The 17,653-nt window shown below is 52.1% G+C and overlaps 1 protein-coding gene across 1 annotated transcript in view; it reads right to left on the bottom strand.

Annotated features, from left to right (window-relative positions):
• The window catches only part of LOC309560309 (protein Niban 2-like), a 156,661-nt gene extending 147,333 nt beyond the window's left edge, over positions 1-9,328 (bottom strand). The window contains exon 1 of the mRNA XM_082263925.1: positions 9,255-9,328. The gene's annotated coding sequence lies outside the window, so the exon portion shown is untranslated. The remainder of the gene's footprint in view (positions 1-9,254) is intronic.
• Positions 9,329-17,653: the final 8,325 nt, after the last annotated feature.

Here is a 17,653-nt window from a genome sequence, read left to right as displayed (position 1 = left end):
CAGAATGTGTCTGACCTCCACACCCTGCCTGTCTCATTCATTGACTGTTTCCTTCTCTGCCCTGTTTACAGTCTCTGACTCTCCCTGCCCAGTCCACAGTCTCCGTCCTCTGCCTCTGCCCTCTCCACAGCCTCCATCCAAGCTCTGCCCTCTGTCTCAGTCCTCTCCACAGTCTCCGTCCTCTGCCTCTGCCCTCTCCACAGTCTCCGTCCTCTGCCCTCTCCACAGTCTCCGTCCTCTGCCCTCTCCACAGTCTCCGTCCTCTGCCCTCTCCACAGTCTCCGTCCTCTGCCCTCTCCACAGTCTCCGTCCTCTGCCCTCTCCACAGTCTCCGTCCTCTGCCCTCTCCACAGTCTCCATCCTCTGCCCTCTCCACAGTCTCCATCCTCTGCCCTCTCCACAGTCTCTGTCCTCTACCTCTGCCCTCTCCACAGTCTCTGCCCTCTCCACAGCCTCCATCCAAGCTCTGCCCTCTGTCTCAGTCCTCTGCCTCTGCCCTCTCCACAGTCTCCGTCCTCTGCCCTCTCCACAGTCTCCGTCCTCTGCCCTCTCCACAGTCTCCGTCCTCTGCCCTCTCCACAGTCTCCGTCCTCTGCCCTCTCCACAGTCTCCGTCCTCTGCCCTCTCCACAGTCTCCGTCCTCTGCCCTCTCCACAGTCTCCGTCCTCTGCCCTCTCCACAGTCTCCGTCCTCTGCCCTCTCCACAGTCTCCGTCCTCTGCCCTCTCCACAGTCTCCGTCCTCTGCCCTCTCCACAGTCTCCGTCCTCTGCCCTCTCCACAGTCTCCGTCCTCTGCCCTCTCCACAGTCTCCGTCCTCTGCCCTCTCCACAGTCTCCGTCCTCTGCCCTCTCCACAGTCTCCGTCCTCTGCCCTCTCCACAGTCTCCGTCCTCTGCCCTCTCCACAGTCTCCGTCCTCTGCCCTCTCCACAGTCTCCGTCCTCTGCCCTCTCCACAGTCTCCGTCCTCTGCCTCTGCCCTCTCCACAGTCTCCGTCCTCTGCCTCTGCCCTCTCCACAGTCTCCGTCCTCTGCCTCTGCCCTCTCCACAGTCTCCGTCCTCTCTGTCTCTGCCCTCTCCACAGTCTCCGTCCTCTCTGTCTCTGCCCTCTCCACAGTCTCCGTCCTCTCTGTCTCTGCCCTCTCCACAGTCTCCGTCCTCTCTGTCTCTGCCCTCTCCACAGTCTCCGTCCTCTGCCTCTGCCCTCTCCACAGTCTCCGTCCTCTGCCTCTACCCTCTCCACAGTCTCCGTCCTCTGTCTCTGCCCTCTCCACAGTCTCCGTTCTCTGCCTCTGCCCTCTCCACAGTCTCTGTCCTCTGTCTCTGCTCTCTCCACAGTCTCCGTCCTCTGCCCTCTCCACAGTCTCTGTCCTCTACCTCTGCCCTCTCCACAGTCTCTGCCCTCTCCACAGTCTCTGCCCTCTGTCTCTGCCCTCTCCACAGTCTCCGTCCTCTGCCCTCTCCAGTCTCCGTCCTCTGCCCTCTCCACAGTCTCCGTCCTCTGCCCTCTCCACAGTCTCCGTCCTCTGCCCTCTCCACAGTCTCCGTCCTCTGCCCTCTCCACAGTCTCCGTCCTCTGCCCTCTCCACAGTCTCCGTCCTCTGCCCTCTCCACAGTCTCCGTCCTCTGCCTCTGCCCTCTCCACAGTCTCCGTCCTCTGCCCTCTCCACAGTCTCCGTCCTCTTCCCTCTCCACAGTCTCCGTCCTCTGCCCTCTCCACAGTCTCCGTCCTCTGCCCTCTCCACAGTCTCTGTCCTCTGCCTCTGCCCTCTCCACAGTCTCTGTCCTCTACCTCTGCCCTCTCCACAGTCTCTGCCCTCTGTCTCTACCCTCTCCACAGTCTCCGTCCTCTGTCTCTGCCCTCTCCACAGTCTCCGTCCTCTGCCCTCTCCACAGTCTCCGTCCTCTGCCCTCTCCACAGTCTCCGTCCTCTGCCTCTGCCCTCTCCACAGTCTCCGTCCTCTGCCTCTGCCCTCTCCACAGTCTCCGTCCTCTGCCTCTGCCCTCTCCACAGTCTCCGTCCTCTGCCTCTGCCCTCTCCACAGTCTCCGTCCTCTCTGTCTCTGCCCTCTCCACAGTCTCCGTCCTCTCTGTCTCTGCCCTCTCCACAGTCTCCGTCCTCTCTGTCTCTGCCCTCTCCACAGTCTCCGTCCTCTCTGTCTCTGCCCTCTCCACAGTCTCCGTCCTCTCTGTCTCTGCCCTCTCCACAGTCTCCGTCCTCTCTGTCTCTGCCCTCTCCACAGTCTCCGTCCTCTGCCTCTGCCCTCTCCACAGTCTCCGTCCTCTGCCTCTGCCCTCTCCACAGTCTCCGTCCTCTGCCTCTACCCTCTCCACAGTCTCCGTCCTCTGTCTCTGCCCTCTCCACAGTCTCCGTTCTCTGCCTCTGCCCTCTCCACAGTCTCTGTCCTCTGTCTCTGCTCTCTCCACAGTCTCCGTTCTCTGCCCTCTCCACAGTCTCCGTCCTCTGTCTCTGCCCTCTCCACAGTCTCCGTTCTCTGCCTCTGCCCTCTCCACAGTCTCTGTCCTCTGTCTCTGCTCTCTCCACAGTCTCCATCCTCTGTCTCAGTCCTCTCCACAGTCTCCGTCCTCTGTCTCTGCTCTCTCCACAGTCTCCATCCTCTGTCTCTGCCCTCTCCACAGTCTCCAGTCCTCTGTCTCTGCTCTCTCCACAGTCTCCATCCTCTGTCTCTGCCCTCTCCACAGTCTCCGTCCTCTGTCTCTGCCCTCTCCACAGTCCCTGTCCTCTGTCTCTGCCCTCTCCACAGTCTCCGTCCTCTGTCTCTGCTCTCTCCACAGTCTCCGTCCTCTGTCTCTGCTCTCTCCACAGTCTCCATCCTCTGTCTCTGCCCTCTCCACAGTCTCCGTTCTCTGCCTCTGCCCTCTCCACAGTCCCTGTCCTCTGTCTCTGCACTGTCCACAGTTCTCGTACTCTGTCTCTGCCCTCTCCACAGTCTCTGTCCATAGTGCCCCTCTCTCCTCACTTTCTCTGCCTATAGAGCCCTTATCTCTGTCCCTGTCTGGGTCTCTGCCCATGTTCTCTTCTTTCTCCCCTCCATACACACACACATCCCCGATCTCTTCTCCCCTCCATACACACACACATCCCCGATCTCTTCTCCCCTCCATACACACACATCCCCGATCTCTTCTCCCCTCCATACACACACATCCCCGATCTCTTCTCCGGTACATACACACACATCCCCGATCTCTTCTCCCCTCCATATACACACATCCCCGATCTCTTCTCCGGTACATACACACACATCCCCGATCTCTTCTCCCCTCCATATACACACATCCCCGATCTCTTCTCCGGTACATACACACACATCCCCGATCTCTTCTCCCCTCCATACACACATCCCCGATCTCTTCTCTCCTCCATACACACACATCCCCGATCTCTTCTCCCCTCCATACACACACATCCCCGATCTCTTCTCCCCTCCATACACACACATCCCCGATCTCTTCTCCCCTCCATACACACATCCCCGATCTCTTCTCCCCCCCATACACACACACATCCCCGATCTCTTCTCTCCTCCATACACACACACATCCCCGATCTCTTCTCCCCTCCATACACACATCCCCGATCTCTTCTCCCCTCCATACACACACATCCCCGATCTCTTCTCCCCTCCATACACACACATCCCCGATCTCTTCTCTCCTCCATACACACATCCCCGATCTCTTCTCCCCCTCCATACACACACACACACATCCCCGATCTCTTCTCCCCTCCATACACACACATCCCCGATCTCTTCTCCCCTCCATACACACACATCCCCGATCTCTTCTCCCCTCCATACACACACATCCCCGATCTCTTCTCCCCTCCATACACACACATCCCCGATCTCTTCTCCCCCCCATACACACACACATCCCCGATCTCTTCTCCCCTCCATACACACACATCCCCGATCTCTTCTCTCCTCCATACACACACACATCCCCGATCTCTTCTCCCCTCCATACACACACATCCCCGATCTCTTCTCCGGTACATACACACACATCCCCGATCTCTTCTCCCCTCCATACACACACATCCCCGATCTCTTCTCCCCTCCATACACACATCCCCGATCTCTTCTCTCCTCCATACACACACATCCCCGATCTCTTCTCCCCTCCATACACACACACACATCCCCGATCTCTTCTCCCCTCCATACACACATCCCCGATCTCTTCTCTCCTCCATACACACACATCCCCGATCTCTTCTCCCCTCCATACACACACATCCCCGATCTCTTCTCCCCTCCATACACACACATCCCCGATCTCTTCTCCCCTCCATACACACATCCCCGATCTCTTCTCCCCCCCATACACACACACATCCCCGATCTCTTCTCCCCTCCATACACACACATCCCCGATCTCTTCTCTCCTCCATACACACACACATCCCCGATCTCTTCTCCCCTCCATACACACACATCCCCGATCTCTTCTCTCCTCCATACACACACATCCCCGATCTCTTCTCCCCCTCCATATACACACACACATCCCCGATCTCTTCTCTCCTCCATACACACACATCCCCGATCTCTTCTCCCCTCCATACACACATCCCCGATCTCTTCTCTCCTCCATACACACATCCCCGATCTCTTCTCCCCTCCATACACACACATCCCCGATCTCTTCTCCCCTCCATACACACACACATCCCCGATCTCTTCTCCCCTCCATACACACACATCCCCGATCTCTTCTCTCCTCCATACACACATCCCCGATCTCTTCTCCCCCTCCATACACACACACACACATCCCCGATCTCTTCTCCCCTCCATACACACACATCCCCGATCTCTTCTCCCCTCCATACACACACATCCCCGATCTCTTCTCCCCTCCATACACACACATCCCCGATCTCTTCTCCCCTCCATACACACATCCCCGATCTCTTCTCCCCCCCATACACACACACATCCCCGATCTCTTCTCCCCTCCATACACACACATCCCCGATCTCTTCTCTCCTCCATACACACACACATCCCCGATCTCTTCTCTCCTCCATACACACACACATCCCCGATCTCTTCTCCCCGCCATACACACATCCCCGATCTCTTCTCCCCTCCATACACACACATCCCCGATCTCTTCTCTCCTCCATACACACACATCCCCGATCTCTTCTCCCCTCCATACACACACACACATCCCCGATCTCTTCTCCCCTCCATACACACACACATCCCCGATCTCTTCTCTCCTCCATACACACACATCCCCGATCTCTTCTCCCCCTCCATATACACACACACATCCCCGATCTCTTCTCCCCTCCATACACACACACATCCCCGATCTCTTCTCTCCTCCATACACACACATCCCCGATCTCTTCTCCCCCTCCATATACACACACACATCCCCGATCTCTTCTCTCCTCCATACACACACATCCCCGATCTCTTCTCCCCTCCATACACACACATCCCCGATCTCTTCTCCCCTCCATACACACACATCCCCGATCTCTTCTCTCCTCCATACACACATCCCCGATCTCTTCTCCCCCTCCATACACACACACACACATCCCCGATCTCTTCTCCCCTCCATACACACACATCCCCGATCTCTTCTCCCCTCCATACACACACATCCCCGATCTCTTCTCCCCTCCATACACACACATCCCCGATCTCTTCTCCCCTCCATACACACATCCCCGATCTCTTCTCCCCCCCATACACACACACATCCCCGATCTCTTCTCCCCTCCATACACACACATCCCCGATCTCTTCTCTCCTCCATACACACACACATCCCCGATCTCTTCTCTCCTCCATACACACACACATCCCCGATCTCTTCTCTCCTCCATACACACACACATCCCCGATCTCTTCTCCCCGCCATACACACATCCCCGATCTCTTCTCCCCTCCATACACACACATCCCCGATCTCTTCTCCCCTCCATACACACACATCCCCGATCTCTTCTCTCCTCCATACACACATCCCCGATCTCTTCTCCCCCTCCATACACACACACACACATCCCCGATCTCTTCTCCCCTCCATACACACACATCCCCGATCTCTTCTCCCCTCCATACACACACATCCCCGATCTCTTCTCCCCTCCATACACACACATCCCCGATCTCTTCTCCCCTCCATACACACACATCCCCGATCTCTTCTCCCCCCCATACACACACACATCCCCGATCTCTTCTCCCCTCCATACACACACATCCCCGATCTCTTCTCTCCTCCATACACACACACATCCCCGATCTCTTCTCCCCTCCATACACACACATCCCCGATCTCTTCTCCGGTACATACACACACATCCCCGATCTCTTCTCCCCTCCATACACACACATCCCCGATCTCTTCTCCCCTCCATACACACACATCCCCGATCTCTTCTCCCCTCCATACACACATCCCCGATCTCTTCTCTCCTCCATACACACACATCCCCGATCTCTTCTCCCCTCCATACACACACACACATCCCCGATCTCTTCTCCCCTCCATACACACACACATCCCCGATCTCTTCTCTCCTCCATACACACACATCCCCGATCTCTTCTCTCCTCCATACACACACATCCCCGATCTCTTCTCCCCTCCATACACACATCCCCGATCTCTTCTCCCCTCCATACACACACACATCCCCGATCTCTTCTCTCCTCCATACACACACACATCCCCGATCTCTTCTCCCCTCCATACACACATCCCCGATCTCTTCTCCCCCCCATACACACACACATCCCCGATCTCTTCTCTCCTCCATACACACACATCCCCGATCTCTTCTCCCCCTCCATATACACACACACATCCCCGATCTCTTCTCTCCTCCATACACACACATCCCCGATCTCTTCTCCCCTCCATACACACACATCCCCGATCTCTTCTCTCCCTCCATATACACACACACATCCCCGATCTCTTCTCCCCTCCATACACAGATCCCCGATCTCTTCTCCCCTCCATACACACACATCCCCGATCTCTTCTCCCCTCCATACACACACATCCCCGATCTCTTCTCCCCTCCATACACACACATCCCCGATCTCTTCTCCCCTCCATACACACATCCCCGATCTCTTCTCCCCCCCATACACACACACATCCCCGATCTCTTCTCCCCTCCATACACACACATCCCCGATCTCTTCTCTCCTCCATACACACACACATCCCCGATCTCTTCTCCCCCTCCATATACACACATCCCCGATCTCTTCTCTCCTCCATACACACACACATCCCCGATCTCTTCTCCCCTCCATATACACACATCCCCGATCTCTTCTCTCCTCCATACACACACATCCCCGATCTCTTCTCCCCTCCATACACACACACACATCCCCGATCTCTTCTCCCCTCCATACACACACACATCCCCGATCTCTTCTCTCCTCCATACACACACATCCCCGATCTCTTCTCCCCCTCCATATACACACACACATCCCCGATCTCTTCTCCCCTCCATACACACACACATCCCCGATCTCTTCTCTCCTCCATACACACACATCCCCGATCTCTTCTCCCCCTCCATATACACACACACATCCCCGATCTCTTCTCTCCTCCATACACACACATCCCCGATCTCTTCTCCCCTCCATACACACACATCCCCGATCTCTTCTCCCCTCCATACACACACATCCCCGATCTCTTCTCTCCTCCATACACACATCCCCGATCTCTTCTCCCCCTCCATACACACACACACACATCCCCGATCTCTTCTCCCCTCCATACACACACATCCCCGATCTCTTCTCCCCTCCATACACACACATCCCCGATCTCTTCTCCCCTCCATACACACATCCCCGATCTCTTCTCCCCCCCATACACACACACATCCCCGATCTCTTCTCCCCTCCATACACACACATCCCCGATCTCTTCTCTCCTCCATACACACACACATCCCCGATCTCTTCTCTCCTCCATACACACACACATCCCCGATCTCTTCTCTCCTCCATACACACACACATCCCCGATCTCTTCTCCCCTCCATACACACACATCCCCGATCTCTTCTCCCCCTCCATACACACACACACACATCCCCGATCTCTTCTCCCCTCCATACACACACATCCCCGATCTCTTCTCCCCTCCATACACACACATCCCCGATCTCTTCTCCCCTCCATACACACACATCCCCGATCTCTTCTCCCCTCCATACACACACATCCCCGATCTCTTCTCCCCTCCATACACACATCCCCGATCTCTTCTCCCCCCCATACACACACACATCCCCGATCTCTTCTCTCCTCCATACACACACACATCCCCGATCTCTTCTCCCCTCCATACACACACATCCCCGATCTCTTCTCCGGTACATACACACACATCCCCGATCTCTTCTCCCCTCCATACACACACATCCCCGATCTCTTCTCCCCTCCATACACACATCCCCGATCTCTTCTCTCCTCCATACACACACATCCCCGATCTCTTCTCCCCTCCATACACACACACACACATCCCCGATCTCTTCTCCCCTCCATACACACACATCCCCGATCTCTTCTCCCCTCCATACACACACATCCCCGATCTCTTCTCCGGTACATACACACACATCCCCGATCTCTTCTCCCCTCCATACACACACATCCCCGATCTCTTCTCCCCTCCATACACACATCCCCGATCTCTTCTCTCCTCCATACACACACATCCCCGATCTCTTCTCTCCTCCATACACACACATCCCCGATCTCTTCTCTCCTCCATACACACACATCCCCGATCTCTTCTCCCCTCCATACACACATCCCCGATCTCTTCTCCCCTCCATACACACACACATCCCCGATCTCTTCTCTCCTCCATACACACACATCCCCGATCTCTTCTCCCCTCCATACACACATCCCCGATCTCTTCTCCCCCCCATACACACACACATCCCCGATCTCTTCTCTCCTCCATACACACACATCCCCGATCTCTTCTCCCCTCCATACACACATCCCCGATCTCTTCTCCCCTCCATATACACACACACACATCCCCGATCTCTTCTCTCCCTCCATATACACACACACATCCCCGATCTCTTCTCCCCTCCATACACAGATCCCCGATCTCTTCTCCCCTCCATACACACACATCCCCGATCTCTTCTCCCCTCCATACACACACATCCCCGATCTCTTCTCCGGTACATACCTCGTGCGATCCCCGTGTGTCTCCGGCGGCTTCTCGGTGGATGTGACACACCCAGCCGTCTCCGCTCTCTCCCTCCTCCCGGCCCCGCCCACGCTCCGCCCCTCCCTCTTCCTCTCCAGGAATACTTTGTATCTTTTTATTTTCCTCCTCGGGGAAGGTCACCTGGAAGGTCCGATCACAGGGGACACACACCGAGCGATCACCGCCACCTATGTATAGATCAGGCACCTTGCTTTCCTTCTTCAGACAAAAGATTCCTATTGGTCAGTGGAATCCCCCATTTCATTTTGGTGGCCAATACGAGGGTGCAGGATCTGACCCCCCAACCCAAAAAAAAAAAACTGTGCACTATTATTGTTATTTTTACAGGTGGAGCGGAGAATGTACGCAGATCTTTCCATACTCAATTCACATCAGTCCCTCCCCCAAGGAGCTTGCAATCTAAGGTCCCGATCTCACATATATACTTCTATCAGGGAGAGTTTTATTTTTTTTGTACAGGGCCGTAATAACCAGCTAGCAATTTTTCAGGATGTGCTCAGATGTCCCCCGAGCCCAATTATATGCAAACCATGTCATTCGCCACCTGCAGCACACATAAACAAAGGGGCGGGGTGCTGATGACATCACATGGGTACATGCCAATATTTAGGGCAGGCTTACATGGATCAAATTTTGCGGGTTCATCCAACGTTCAATCTATGTATGGGCAGGCTGGTTGTACAGACGCCGAGCCCCCAATTGATCAGCGCCACCGGTTATAGCCCCCAATTGATCAGCGCCACCGGTTATAGCCCCCAATTGATCAGTGTATTCTGATAGCAGGGAAGGCTCCCCACGGTCAGAATATGATGTCTCAGCAGAAAGAATTCGGCCCATTATTTTACCTGTTTGACCCTCTTGTCTTGTTGAATGGAAAAAAAAAAAAAAAAGAATAATGCAGGGGCGTAACTGCAGGAGTTGCAATTGCAACCGGGCTCCATGCTCCAGGGGGCCTGTGCGGTTCCCCTGTACACCTGGATAGGAGGGGCGGCGGGGGCAGCATGTAGAGAAATCACTACAGGAGGAAAATGGAGGAGATTGGTTCCTCTGTATGCTGCCCCCACGGCTCCTCCTATCCAATTCACTTGTGTTCTGCTGTCTCTGGGCCGCTGTGTGCTCCACTGCCCCCCCCCCCTACTGTGCTGCCGGCTTCCTCCCTCCCCTCTCCTGCTGGCTGCTGCAGGGGATGTGTCACAATAGAGAACCAGGAAGGGTTCGGTAAATATGTCATTTACCAGCTCCTTCGGGTCCTTTCACACGGTGCGCTGTCCAACGAGGTCCGTTCTGCTCAGCAGGGATCGATCTGCCGATCCCCGCTGAGCAGGCGGATGACAGCTCCGTCTCCGCTCTATGTGCGCAGATGGAGCTGTCAGATCCCCGCTGTCCTCTATGGGGAGATCGGATGAGAATGGACTGCTTTTCCGTTCTCATCCGATCCCATCCAATCCGATCCGCCAGACGGATGGAAAATAGTGTTTCCATCCATCCGGATTTCACGGACAGGATCGGATCAGAGATGTCACCACTGACATCCGCTGCCCCATAGAGATGCATGAAGCATCCGATCAGGTCCGCCTGAAAAACTGATAGGCGGATTGGATCGCCCGTTTAAAAGGACCCTTACTTTTCTGAATGGACAGAGTCATAGTCAGTTACATTGTTAAAAAAAATTTAAAAAAATGATAAAATACATTACAATTAAAATACCTAAAATTAAAAACTGCTGACACTATTACGTGAACTTCCAGGTCACACTTGCGACTGGGCACTGGTAATCCACCACCGTGAGGAGGCCCCAAGATGTCAGGAAGGGGGCCCACTGTAGAATTTGTGAAAGGGTCCCGCTGCGGGACCATAATAAAGGGCCCCGCAACAAGAGTAAAGGACCTCAGGATCAGTGGGAAGAGCCCCAGGCTTGAAGGGAAGGGCCCTGGCCAGGGGGTCCGGGGGGCCCTTTATGGTTTCTTGCACCGGGCCCTTAAGGTTCTAGTTACGTCTCTGGAAAAATGTATTGGCTGCTTAAGTCAATATCATTGGCTAAAAATGTGCATGAGTCCATATTAGGCCACTGATGTCATCAACATCCCACCACATTGTAGGGCCCATAGTTAAAAAAAAAAAAAGGTGAAAGTTGTAATAGAAATGGGTTTCGGAGGGTGGCCATGCTCCTTAATGAGAGGCACAGGAAGAACATGCAAACTCCATGCAGATAGCATCCTGGTTGGACCCCAGTGCTGCAAGGCAGATACACTAACCACTTATAAAGCACCCCAGGATCTTGGGGGGTTCCTACAATGATCTAAGAATATCTGGCTAACAGTTCCGGCACATTCTCCCCATTTTAAACTGCCGTTTGTCAGACAAAAGGAAAAAAAAAACCCAAAAAACAGGTATTTGGGAGCTGGCAGGTGCTCTGAAAAGTGATCCAACATGGATCACCTACTTTACCTGCTTTGTATAACATTTTTGGGGAAATTGCCCAATCAATATAGGTTCATTTTAAGGGCACATTCATACTTAAATGTTGTGACAACGCATGCAGTAATGCACATTGCGACAGTGCATTGCAGTTTCATTGGTTGTGATTGGCACCCCGATGTACGGTACACTTGCATGTGATGCATGACGACACCCCAACGCATTTACCATGCGCCAAATGAAAAAAAAAAAAAAGGGCATGCACTTTTTTTTCATCCATTGCAGAGCATTGGCAGCCCTTCCTAATGATTGGGCTGTCTTAAAGCAACACACATTAACGCATTCCATAACGCACATTATTACATGTCCATTAATGTACTGCAATGGATTGTTCAGTGTAAATGTTCCCTCAATCTCCAACTCTACAAGAGATCTGCATAGACTTAAGAGCTGTCAGCAATGCTCTTTGCTTTGGCAGTGCAGCTATTTATAATGTTTTCTATTAATCTGACACTAACAGACGTCTTTATCTAATAAAGAATATTGATCTAATGTCCAACTACTAAATTCTATACCACTGCTTTTGAGAACACAACTTTTTCTAACTGCCGATCTAAAGCAGTTTTCATAAAAAGAAAGTACACCCCCTAGTGGTTGCTACAGTCAAGCCTGGCAGCCTGTGGATCACCAAAATCTTTTCTGTAAAAATGCTTAGATGAAATAATACACCAGACATAGAGATTCATTTCTACCAGTGGCGGCTGGTGCTCAAAATTTTTTTTTTGGGGGGGGGGCGCAAAGAGAAAATTGTAATAGGCATTGCTTTGCGGCAAAAAACGCTGTAAAAAATTGCGTGACTTTGAGGTCGCAAAAGTGTGAAAGGGGCCTTCAGTAATTAAGGTACAGTGTGCCCTCTTTCAATGCAGAGAGACCAGCGTGCCCCCTTTCAATGCAGAGAGAGACCAGCGTGCCCCCTTTCAATGCACAGTGACCAGCGTGCCCCCTTTCAATGCACAGTGACCAGCGTGCCCCCTTTCAATGCACAGTGACCAGTGTACATGCCCCCTTTAATGCAGTGACCAGCGTACATGCCCCCTTCAATGCAGTGACCAGCGTACATGCCCCCTTCAATGCAGAGATCAGCGTGCGTGCCCCCTTCAATGCAGTGACCAGCATACATGCCCCCAATGCAGAGACCAGCATACATGCCACCTTCAATGCAGTGACCAGCATACCATTCCCCCAATGCAGTGACCAGCATACATGCCCCCAATGCATTGACCAGCGTACATGCCCCCAATGCAGTGACCAGCATACATGCCCCCAATGCAGTGACCAGCGTACATGCCCCCAATGCAGTGACCAGCATACATTCCCCCAATGTAGTGACCAGCATACATGCCCCCAATGTAGTGACCAGCATACATGCCCCCCAATGTAGTGACCAGCATTCATGCCCCCAATGCAGAGATCAGCGTGCGTGCCCCCAATGTAGTGACCAGCATACATGCCCCCAATGTAGTGACCAGCATACATGCCCCCAATGTAGTGACTAACATACATGCCCCCAATGTAGTGACCAGCATACATGCCCCCAATGTAGTGACCAGCATACATGCCCCCAATGCAGTGACCAGCATACATTCCCCCAATGTAGTGACCAGCATACATGCCCCCAATGTAGTGACCAGCATACATGCCCCCAATGTAGTGACCAGCATTCATGCCCCCAATGCAGAGATCAGCGTGCGTGCCCCCAATGTAGTGACCAGCGCACATGCCCCCAATGCAGTGACCAGCATACATGCCCCCAATGTAGTGACTAACATACATGCCCCCCATGTAGTGACCAGCATACATGCCCCCAATGTAGTGACCAGCATACATGTCCCCAATGTAGTGACCAGCATTCATGCCCCCAATGCAGAGATCAGCGTGCCTGCCCCCTTACTTACCTGGAGCAGCAGCGGCGGCCGGCGGCTTCTCCTCAGTCCCGGTGACCGGCGGCGCGTCTCCTCCAGTCCTTCCGCTCCCGCCTCCTCCTCGGCCAATGGCATGGGGTTTGCCTTGCGACCAATCAGGAAGCGCGTATCGGACGCGCTTCCTGATTGGCCAGGAGGAGGATCGGTGTGACAATAGCAAATTTTCATTCGCTATTGTCACACAATGGGTGGGCTCGGGACGCACTGCTCTACGCCCCAGGTCCACCCTTTGCATCGCCCTATTAGATCCTCTGGCTCTAATCAGGTGATGCCAAAAAAAAAATCCCCATTGAACTTCATGCGTCTGGCGCCTCTGCATGCAGATTAGGGGGCCGGATGTATAGATGGGGGGGCGGCGCCCCTGCGCCCTAAGTACACCGGCCGCCACTGATTTCTACAGTAGGATAAGTACACTCGGAGCCGAGACAAGGGGTGGGCAGGAGGGACGGCTGCCCTGGGCACTGTGGTATCATGTGAGGTTTGGGGGGCGCCACAAGGAGATTAAAGGGTATGTGATTTGTGATAGAAGGGGGAATTTTGGGGGTGGCAAGGGAGTAAGTATTGTTCTAGGAGGGGGAATTGAGGGGTTGTTAAAAGTAGTGATTTAGGGAGATTTGTGTTCGGAGGAGGAATGTGGGGAAGAAGATTTGTGCTAGGAGAGGGGATTGGAGTGGAAGGGAGAAGATGTATACTTGGAGGGTAAATTTTAGGGGTAGAGGATTTGTGCTAGAAGGGGTGATTTTTTCGGGGGAAGGAGCATTTGTGCTGGGGGTGTGGGGCGCAAAGATTTGTGCCAAGAGGAGGGATTACAGCAGGGAGGTGGATTTGTACTGGGATAAGGGGGAATTTATGTTTAGGTAGTAAATATTCAGACTAGTGCCCAGTCTCTTTGGGGGGGCGGCTGGTGTAGCTTCACTTATAGGAGCTCCCAAACCCTTAAAGAGGTTGTAAACCCATTCAAATTTTTTTTTTTTCAACCTGAAGGAGAAACACATAATGAGCTAGTATGCATCGCATACTAGCTCATTATGAAATACTTACCTCAGAACGAGCCCCCGCCGTGCCGCCCGCTTACCTGTATGATGGGCGACATGTTCAGTCGCCCGTCTTCCGGGATCGTGGCATCCGGCCATCTGATTGGCCGGAGCTGCGGTGACGTCACTCCCGCGCACTCGTGCGGGAGCCGACGGCCATGGCACGGGGCTCTGAAGGAATGGCACCAGCGGGCGTTCCTTCAGAGCGTATGTGCCAGTGATGTCACTGGCTGCATGCAAGGTAAATATCTCCTAAACTGTATATGTTTAGGAGATATTTACAGTACCTATAGGTAAGCCTTATCATAACGCAATTTTTTTTTTGAAAAAAATACACTTTAATGAATTAAAAAAAAAAAACACAATATATACCTCAATTCTTTTGTAAAATATGAAATATGATGTTACATTAAGTAAATAGATACCTAGCATGTCATGCTTTAAAATTTCACAAGCTCGTGAAATGACGACAAACTATGGTACTTAAAAATCTCCATGGGCGACACTTTAGACATTTTTACAGGTTACCTGTTTATAGTTGCAGAGAAGGTCTAGCGCTAGAATTATTGTTCTCACTCTGTTTGCGGCGATACCTCACACGTGTGATGTGAGCACCATTTTCATATGTTTGCGCAACTTACAAATGCATTCGCTTCTGAACATAAGCATGGAGGGATGGGGGTGCTTTACTTTTTTTTCATATTTATTTTATTTTTAAACTGTCCCTTTTTTTATCTTTTATTCCTATTACAAGGAATGTAAACATTAATTGTAATTGAATAAAGGATGACAGGTCCTTTTTTTGAGAGATCTGGGGTCAAAAAGATCCCAATTCTCTCCTTTACCTTTTGAAAGCAAAAGATCGAAAAAACATATATTTTTCACCTTTTGCTTTTAAAAAAAAAACAAAATAGTTTACTTCCGTTTTAGACTGTAAGTGACATATATCACTCAGGTCCTCCAAGGCCATAGAGGCGTTTAGAGACAATCTGGTCTCTGTTCGCCTCTGTGACCAGTCGGCATAGTTTCTCGGGTGCGTAGGAAAAAATGGTAAGCCTGGCTAATGAGCCTCTCGGACTGCATTCATAAGTACACCAGCTGCCGGCTGAAAATAAAATACTGGAGTTATGGCTGATAGCTTCAGTTTCACTGCAGCATATTGTAGTGCATCAGTGCAGTTTTACTGCAGTATACTGTAGTACGTCAGTGTAGTTTTACTGCAGTATACTGTAGTACGTCAGTGTAGTTTTACTGCAGTATACTGTAGTACGTCAGTGTAGTTTTACTGCAGTATATTGTAGTGTGCCAGTGCAGATTTATTGCAGTATATTATGGTTCATCAGTGCAGTTTTTCTAGAGTATATTAAAGTGACATTTCTGTCAGTGGCAGTCCTCAAGTTGAAGTGCACCAAACACCAATTTCCATTGATTAAAGTGTATCAAATTACACATTACATTTCGGTAATAAGCCCCCCTCCCCCCATCATGTCTGGGTGGCCAATAAGGAAAGGCAGACGTTTCATTGCCACTGTGAGGTGGCCAGCAGCATATGTATCTACAGACAAAGGTGGACATGGTCTGTCCTCAGGCAGGGCGCCATTTTCTCTGTTTAGTAATGTTGCCCGTACTATCTAGCCACAGCATGCAGAGGAGGTGGTGAACTGTCTTACTAAACCATCCTCATCCTCCTCATCCTCCCTCGCCCAAACAGAGACTAGTGTGCTGTCCACCACAGCTGCCAGGGCAGCTTATTCTGCCTCCTTGTCCACAGCTCCTCCTGCCATAGCCCCAGCATCATGCATGGAGGAGTCAGCTGAGTTATTTGAACACAGCACTGGGCACTTGCTCCTTGACAATGCACAAACATTGCTTGTTTCTGATGTTGGTTCTGACTCTGAGGTTGAGGAAGATAGGGACATGAGCCTACAGAGAGGGGAGAACACTGATAAACAACAAATTGGCAGTCATATTCCACCAGCCGCAGAGTATTTCAAAGTTGGCTCCAGTGATGATTGGAAAAGAGGGGATGATTTTAATGTGGTCACTGTTGCAACTTGGGTGCCAGATAGAGCAGAGGAGGAAAGTCAGGGTGAGGCAAAATGCCAACGAGGCAGGATGTCCTCTAGAGGCAACCATCATTTAAGAAGAGAGAGCAGTCACCCTATTCCATCAGATTGTGGAGCTGTTATCTCCCACCCACTTACCGCAGCTCAGCTGTCTTGGCCTTTTTTAGCACCTGTGCAGCCAATCCCATTGTTGCAATTTGCAAACTTTGAATCAAGGGGATCAAGCATGGCAAAAACACCAGCCATATGGGTACCGCATGCACAGGCATTTAACCTCCCACCACTCAGCCCCTTGGCAAGAGCACCTGAAAGCTACACAAAGGGGATGCAATTCTTCTCCTCCTCACCTTTCAGGTCTACCCCCACTATACAGTATCTCACAAAAATGAGTACACCCCTCACGTTTTTGTAAATATTTTATTATATCTTTTCATGTGACAACACTGAAGAAATGATACTGCTACAATGTAAAACAGTGAGTGTACAGCTTGTATAACAGTGTACATTTGCTGTCCCCTCAAAATAACTCAACACACAGCTATTATTGTCTAAACCACCGGCAACAAAAGTGAGTACACCCCTAAGTGAAAATGTCCAGATTGGGCCCAAAGTGTCAATATTTTGTGTGGCCACCATTATATTCCAGCACTGCCTTAACCCTCTTGGGCATGGAGTTCACCAGAGCTTCACAGGTTGCTACTGAAGTCCTCTTCCACTCCTCCATAACAACATCACAGAGCTGGTGGATGTTACAGACCTTGCGCTCCTCCACCTTCGGTTTGAGGATGCCCCACAGATGCTCAATAGGGTTTAGGTCTGGAGACATGCTTGGCCAGTCCATCACCTTTACCCTCAGC

This window comes from Pelophylax lessonae, assembly GCF_965119305.1.
Source record: "Pelophylax lessonae genome assembly, chromosome: 7".
Lineage (NCBI taxonomy): Eukaryota > Metazoa > Chordata > Amphibia > Anura > Ranidae > Pelophylax > Pelophylax lessonae.
This window is presented reverse-complemented; position numbering and strand designations above follow the sequence as displayed.